The sequence below is a fragment of the Etheostoma spectabile genome, chromosome 4 (assembly GCF_008692095.1).
Source record: "Etheostoma spectabile isolate EspeVRDwgs_2016 chromosome 4, UIUC_Espe_1.0, whole genome shotgun sequence".
In the NCBI taxonomy this organism is placed as follows: domain Eukaryota; kingdom Metazoa; phylum Chordata; class Actinopteri; order Perciformes; family Percidae; genus Etheostoma; species Etheostoma spectabile.
The window spans coordinates 31,527,867-31,535,584 of NC_045736.1; the positions used below are offsets into that span (position 1 = coordinate 31,527,867).

Sequence of the window (7,718 nt, forward strand, 5' to 3'; positions counted from 1 at the left end):
GCAGACAACATAATATAAGCCTGGGATATCTTAAAAAAACAAGTGCTATTTCAAGTTTCAGTTTTCTGTATTCTGGTCAGGAAGGAAAAGGAAATGAGGTTCTAGTGGTGCTGAATATTTTATTCCTTGAGCACTAAAAGGTGCTCCAAGCACACTGGCTTTCCATTTACCTCTGGAAGAAGTGTGTCCATATTTGTCCTTTTGGGACGAAGACATGTTCCACCTGCATGGACAATGTCTAACCTGTACATTAGTGTGTGGGACCTATGACAGCGTATCCAGCATAGGGCCTGCTAATCTTTGGAATTAATTAAATTGGAATGAACGACTTTTCTGCATTACGTTGAAACTATTTTGCAGAAAAACACAAACTGTCAGTCGTGGTACTGAACCCGCCCCAGATAGCATACACGGTTGTGATTGGCGGTCTGGTCGGGTGGAAGTCTGTGTGAACGGGAGGGGGGCCGGACGTTTCTGAGTTTGCAAATCAGTCTGGTTCCCAATTTAGTAAAAGCCAAGAGGCAGAAAGGTGGAGCTAATTGATCATCGTTATGTCAAATTAGAGCAAAAATCTAACCTATGCCACATAAATCTGTGTAAGAAATGGAAAGAAAAAAAAATCCCTATCTTTTCATTTTATTTTTTAAAGGTGAACACACAAAATGTCCACACACATGACATGACCAAGGCAGGTCAGCTGAACCAGGGTCTACCTCTGCAGCTCAACGGACCACAGTTTGGGTTATCATTTTTGATTTGAATATCGTTCTTTTCCCTCGTCAGACATGTTGCCTGTGTTAACGTTAACGTGTCTGTCTAAATATTCAAATCATTCACCATCCTTTTCCTAACCATACAAAATGCTCGGCTGCAGATGCAGCAGGGGAACAACCTTATCTACTCTGAATGTTGTGCCGAGTGCACATTGATGAAACATTGAAAAAATAATACCACGTTTGATACATTTAGAATACTATTAGGTGCATTACAACGGAATATTATAAAAATACCACAGACATATTTACAGACCGGATAGGAATTTCAGTGATATCAAGACACTGAAAGATCAACTGTACTGGAATACAGTATTAAGCTATGCACAAGGGGTGGTACAAAATAACAGGAACACCTGGGCTGTAATATAATAACACTGCAATCAACACTATTGACAGGCAGGCATTGACAATGGATTGCATTAAACTGTAATATGTCCCTGTTGTTGTTGTTGTTTGCATTTTGGTGGCCCAATGGACTACTATAGTTATAGTACTACAGTGACTAATGTAGTCGCCCACTATTGTTAAGGTGGTATTAAAAGTACATTAATTTCTACTATAGCCTGTCAAAATACTGTAACCATTCAAAAGATGATTCTTCAACTTCAAATTTTCCCTGAGAACCAGAGCTGCTGCTGCACGGACTCCTTACACTTTTCTTTTATTTCCGCGTGCACTGCAGCGACCGCTCACGGGCACGCGCGTTGAGCGAGAGAGCGAGAGAGAGAGAGAGAGAGAGAGAGAGAGAAAGAGTGTGGAGGGTGGGGGTGGGGGGTGAGGCTAGGTTTGTGCGCCCATGAGAGCAGGTATAGATAAAATCCAACCAACTTGTGAAATGGGTAGTGGGGGGACAGCCCCTTCATGATGCATTCACGTGCTGCTCGTAAATCTTTCCTTCCTACTTTGAGAAACAGAAAAAACACTTGTGTGTGACTTGGCGGAGCCTTTAAGTGCTTCTATAGCAGGCAGTTGATGATCAAAAACGGCCCCTGGTAGATCTGGTACTGGGCTCTGTGGCCCAACGATGAGGGGAAATAGTGTCCCGGTGCATGTGAGGGTTGACTTCCTGTAGATACCAGCGGCTTTTTGGAAAGATGCACCCATGTCACAGTCGGCATCACTTCCAATTCCACTTGGTGCCGTTTCGCTCGCGCAGCGCGCACTTGACAGAGTGACTTGACAGTCAGAGGCGGGCCCTAATGCAGGAGGAGGCAGGCCGGTGTTTTTCCACTGCCGCGGATGTCTCATGTCCCCCCTGTTCCGAGAGACAAAGGTCAGAAAGAGAGGCTTATAAACACTCTAAAATACAGTCCACCGACGAGTCCAGCCCTCAGTCGCTCTCACGGACACAGGAGGACACGGACAAGACGAACCGTGCAAGGGACCACGCGCAAAGGACATTAAAAGGACAAAATAATATACAATATTACATCTACAGAGCAGGTAACGGGAAAAAAAAAACCCTACTACATCCTCGTTGTACAGCTCTGAAGCAGGGTTTGGAGGGATGATTGTGCTGTGCTGCTCTTGGTCATTTTACTAGGTTATGTTTATTAGAAATTATGATTTGAATGCGTTTATGGATCTGTATTGTTTCTGGATGAGATTTTTCTTTCGTGTAAACCAAGAAGAGGAGTAGTTAAATGGAGTGTGTGCGCAGGTATGGATGGACAAAATCAATAAGCAGTGTTTTATTGTATTAAATGGTGGTTTTGCTGGTGACAGAGTGTGTGATGTGGATTTGGAAACAGGCGTCTCTCTCTCTCTCTCTCTCTCTCTCTCTCTCTCTCTCTCTCTCTCTCTGGCTGTCTGTGCGTTGTGATTCCTGTGCTGGTGGATTTGCATTTCTTAAAAAAAGCTTTAAAGCAACAAGCTTCCCCCCCCCCCCCCCCCACACGTTTTCGTCCATGGTTTGTTGCAGACTATTTCCCACACCTATGCTTCAAATGCTTTTGAGAGATATGTTTTTATTAATGTATTTTTGGGGATTTAGAGCAGTCCATGTTGTCGACTTTCAGGTCTTAAGTGGGTATTTTCTTGAATAGGCTACAGGAAAGGAAACAAAACGAAAGAAAGTAGTGATGCAATTTATTCTTTCTTTATTTCTTTGACTTAATGTCACACAAATCTGTTGTTGAACTGTAGCAGAAAAGGGAAGTGAAGCGCGTAGAAGGCGGAGACGCACGTTGCACATCGTGCGCTGCTTCTCTCTCTCTCTCTCTCTCTCTCTCTCTCTCTCTCTCTCTCTATCTCTCTGTCTCTCTATCTCTCTTTCTCTCTCTTCAATTATTTATATTTCAGATCTATGGGAAACAAGCGTTTACATTGCAAGCAAGTGTGACATATGAAGAAAAATATACATCTCCACAATATCTCTCTTTTCCTCAATTCAAAATGCTTTAAAGGCATGAATGTCTCACTCTCTCTCTCTCTCTCTCCTCTCTCTCACCCTCTCTCTCTGTCTAATTTGTTTTGGTGGACAGCCTTATTTAATTTCTTAACTAACTGTGACCACGTAGAGGTCTTTTTTTTTTTTTTTTTGCCTGACAAATGCACTCATTTTGATTTGTTGTGGTTGTTGACAGTGCATGGGAAGTATATCCCATTCCCAACATCAAGTACACCTCATATGTAAAATGCATGTTAAAGTGCATCATTCTTGAAACCCAGGTGTGCATACGGGTTCGATATGTCTTCATCATTCTAGTTGCTGTATTGAGCCTTCACTCTTAGTGGTGTCTCTTGAGTTTATATGTGTTGCTCTTATATGTCTTGTAATGACCGAAATAGATAAAGGCTAAATGAGGGCAGCAAAGTTTCATTGGAAGGGCTGGGTTGTGATGACACTTGGTTGGGTCCATTTTGGATCAGTTTCCACGTTGGAAGAGTATCCAGAGTTGTTAACGTTCAGAGTCCAACAAACCTATAATGGATGTTTTCTTGGCAAAGAGCGCCGTGCAAACCATTCGGGCAGCCAGGTATCGATAGAGGGATGCAATCTGGATGGCACAACCTGAGTTCTGACACATAAAGGTATTCATGCCATTTCACATTTAAAAAAAGTTAGGCCTGGATAGGTTAGATAAGCTGTTCCAAAAAAATGGATTTAGAGTCAACACGTTTTCAAGCTTCAGCCCAGTTGTAGATTGACCATGTTGGGTGTCACAGTACATGCTCTACAAGGTAAGACTCACATGGTCTTTTGAAGGGTGTATTTTCATTTACAAATGCCCCAAATTGCAAGGAGCCCAATCTTTTTTGCTTAGGATTGGGCTGTTTGCAGGATTGAAAAGCCCCTTAGATCTTCATGGATCTTCATGGCTGCAAAACAAGTTCTTGTTGCTCTATCAAAGATGGCCACCAACCACATTTAGTCAGCATCTGAGAGACAGTGGCAGAGGAAATTGTGACACAAAGTGTAACATCACATTTTTGGGACTCTTTTGTTGTAGCTGTCGTTGGCGTTGACCCTCCATTGTTTTCCTTCTGGGTCACATATGACTGGCTGATAAACTGGTATACAGATCCTACCTTGGTTACGCAGACGCAAAACTGTGTGTGCGTGTGTGTGTGTGTGTGTGTGTGTGTGTGTGTGTAAGCCTCCGGCCTATGAGTCCTCGTCGAGCTGATGTGTGACATTCTTCTGGATCGGCCACTCTGAGCTCAGGATCAGAACTTTTGCATCTCAGGGTTGACTGTAACACTCTCTTTGTGTCCTGTGGTTGGTTCTGGAGGCGACACACTTTCTCCTGCCGCTGTCATTCTCAGTTCTTCATCTGATTTATGAAAAAAAGCATCGCTTGAACACATGGAATGCTTCACTTCCTGTGTTGCATGTCTACAGTTGCAAACTTAAACTGGAAAGATTTGATTGTTATGCCAAATGAGTATTTAGTGGAGTGGAAAGGTACTGGAATTTTGTAGTTTTTAAGTGTCTTTCTGTTGATGTATTTAGTAGTCTAAAGTATTAACTGTAGTCTTGTTTGCTGTGAAAGAATTGATTAAATAAGTAACCAGTGAAATCTCAGCCACAAGCATGCCCCAGTACTTTCTACACATGAAAACTGACAGCTAACCTGCAGTGATACAGTGAATAAAATCATCAAACAGTTCCACTGCAAAAGCTGCTGTCAGACTTACAGTAAATGAGTGTGTCCTTAATATCCGCTGTTACTGTACATATGAACCAGCATGACCCACACACACTCCCACAGCTGCCCCTGTGTCATTTCATATAATTGTGTTGGTGTTAGAATACACAATAATCATGGTCAGCAGCTTTTGAAAGATTGTATTTACCTTCGGAGCTGAAGGTTAAAGCAGTGACAGTGTGGATTTACAGCCAGCTCTAATGGGGGGGGGGTGATGCTATTAAAAGGAATGCCAAGCAGCAGGATGATGGAAGTCAGTCATTGCCTGACTATAACGGACCAGCGCCCCCTCGTGGCCATCAGACCCGTTGAAAAACCGGATCTTCAGAACAGCCAGAAATGTGAAGTAGCAAGTAAAGCGACCGTTTAAGGGAAAGATTTAGAAAGTTTGAAAATCCATCTACAGTTCCATGACAATAAACTCAGCTACTGCTGAAGTCCGAGTAGTACGGGACGGGGGGGGGAAGCTCCAAAACAAGCGAGCGGGTCTTAAGTGGAGTTTGACATTTGAGCCAGGGGGGGGGCAGACTTATTACCTACCACCATTTAGTTGTTTTCTGTTATTTAAAATAGTTATAAACTAACTGGTCATGCCAGAAGTAAGTAGTCCACTCATTTTTGAAACAATTTACATGCATGCTTGGTGTCTGATGACATGGATTCACTGATTCTAATGACATGGATTGTGTCTGATGACATTGTGTCATAGGGATTCAAGGTTTTCTAAACAACTTATAGTCCATAAAATGGAGCAAATCCGACTATTCGCCAGTTGGGGAGCGCGATGTTTGGATAGTAACTTTACTGTAAAAAGAACTCACAGTAACTTGCTGGACAATCGTTGCCAGTAAGTTACTGTAAATTTAGCTTAGCCTAGCAGCTAGCGGAGTTTCCTTCTGTTTATTGCTCTATCCCAATTAAAGAAGTATTTTATTCAGCTTGAAATGCCATCTGCTGGTAAAATGAAGAGTAGTTCCTCTTTTCTTGTTTTATCTCATGACTAACTGACAGCAGATTATTTTGTGATCTGACTCAGCGACCATGTGAAATTTTCAAGTCAGCGGTTTGTACTTCCCACATGTGTGATATGACATGAATGCAGACTTAAAAGGATTAACGCTGGCACATTCTTGCAGCCAGCCGGTAATTCATGATAAACCCCAGCTTAGTACTAAACAGACTCACGTAGTATAGGAGCAGGGATCACTGTAAGGGCCTCTGAACAACCCTTTTTTTGGAAAAATTGGATGCGACTGATGCCAGTGCTAGGGTGAACAAACGTCCTCTTCTGCCCAGACATGTCCACTTTGTACGTATTGTCCCGGTCAGGACAAGTGGGAGACGTAGTACTCCGTGTGCAAAGCGAGCACGTACTGTATTTTTCAGTGTCTAATGAAGGTGCTGGAGATCTCAAAGATTACATGGACCCTGAAAAACCTTATTTAAGAGCTATTTAGTTAAAGCTGACACAGAACAGGTCATATTTACAACATCATTTCACATGTATTTATGTATTTGAAAAGTGCTATTAATTTGTTACAGATTTTATTTTATTGCTTAAGTTATTTCTGTTCCATTGAGGCATAATAAAGCATGCTCATTAACATCTGAGAAGCCTGTGTGAATTTGTGTCTCGCATATCAAAATATGGTCACCCTAACCTATTGGTCTGTTGTTAGGGTTGGATAATTATAATTAGATAATTATCAGATCATTTCACGAATGCCAAGACACATTCTCACACGGTCTAAATAGTACAAATCTTAGTTTAAGTCGTAGAGTGTGTGAGCATATTAACCTAAATAACATGACATTTAGTGGCCTACTAAAATGAACAAAAACAAAGAATTATCAAGAATCAACAGTGCCTTTGACTCTAGTTAGATAAGCCTGAAAGGTTTGCACCGCTCTCTGTTTATCTTTAACTTTTTATACTTCCTGTTATCTCTGTTTCTGCCTCTATCTCGCACACTCATTCTCATACTCGTCTCCACTGTGTCACCCTGTGCTGTACGTGTCATATTTATTTTTGTCTATCTGCATGTGACTCACTTTTATTTGTCACTGTTTTTAGGAACCCTTGTCTGTAACTGTATACCCCTCTAAAGAGAGAGTGAGATGAGGAGGGGAGGTAAAGGAGGAGAGGAAGAAAGGGAGTTGGAAGAGAACACAAGGGGGTGTGTAAACATTGTGTTAGAAACGCAATAGATGATGAAATACATTTTTAGAAATGGAAAATGGGGGATAAAGAGAAGAAGAGGGATTTGGAGGAGTACGTTGTCAGTTCTGATTTTCAGTTAGAACTGCAAACTAATGACATGTAACATCCTTTAGGCTAGAATCGTGTTCATACACTAACAAGAAGGAAGGCCTAAATAGCTTATTTGCAATGATGAAACTGCAATGATGTGATCAAAACAAAAAGGAAAGAAAAAATAGGAGATTGGGAAAAAGAGGAGGAGGATGAGGAGTGAAAGAAATGTGGAGCAGAGGAGACGAGGAGTGGATTTAATAGGTGGTCAGCCCAGTGGAAATGTACATGGTCTTAAAATAGGTGTGTGTGTGTCTGTGTGTGTCTGTGTCTGTGTGTGTGTGTGCGTGTGTGTGATGTTGGCCGGGTTCTGAAGTCACTACATGAATCTTGGCCCAGAAATCAGACACAAAACAATGAGTCTCTATGTTTTACACCAAGCTTATGGTCCGCGCTTTAAATCGTCCCCCAGTTCATTTGGATTCCCACGGCCGGTATCGCTCTCTGGACGCCATTTTTTTGGGCAACCGTGCAACACAA

The 7,718-nt window shown here is 42.0% G+C and overlaps 1 protein-coding gene across 1 annotated transcript in view; it reads left to right on the top strand.

The window, feature by feature from the left end:
- Positions 1–1,871: 1,871 nt before the first annotated feature.
- LOC116688694 (sodium- and chloride-dependent taurine transporter) overlaps positions 1,872–7,718 on the top strand; it is a 21,091-nt gene continuing 15,244 nt past the window's right edge. The window contains exon 1 of the mRNA XM_032514889.1: positions 1,872–2,219. The gene's annotated coding sequence lies outside the window, so the exon portion shown is untranslated. The remainder of the gene's footprint in view (positions 2,220–7,718) is intronic.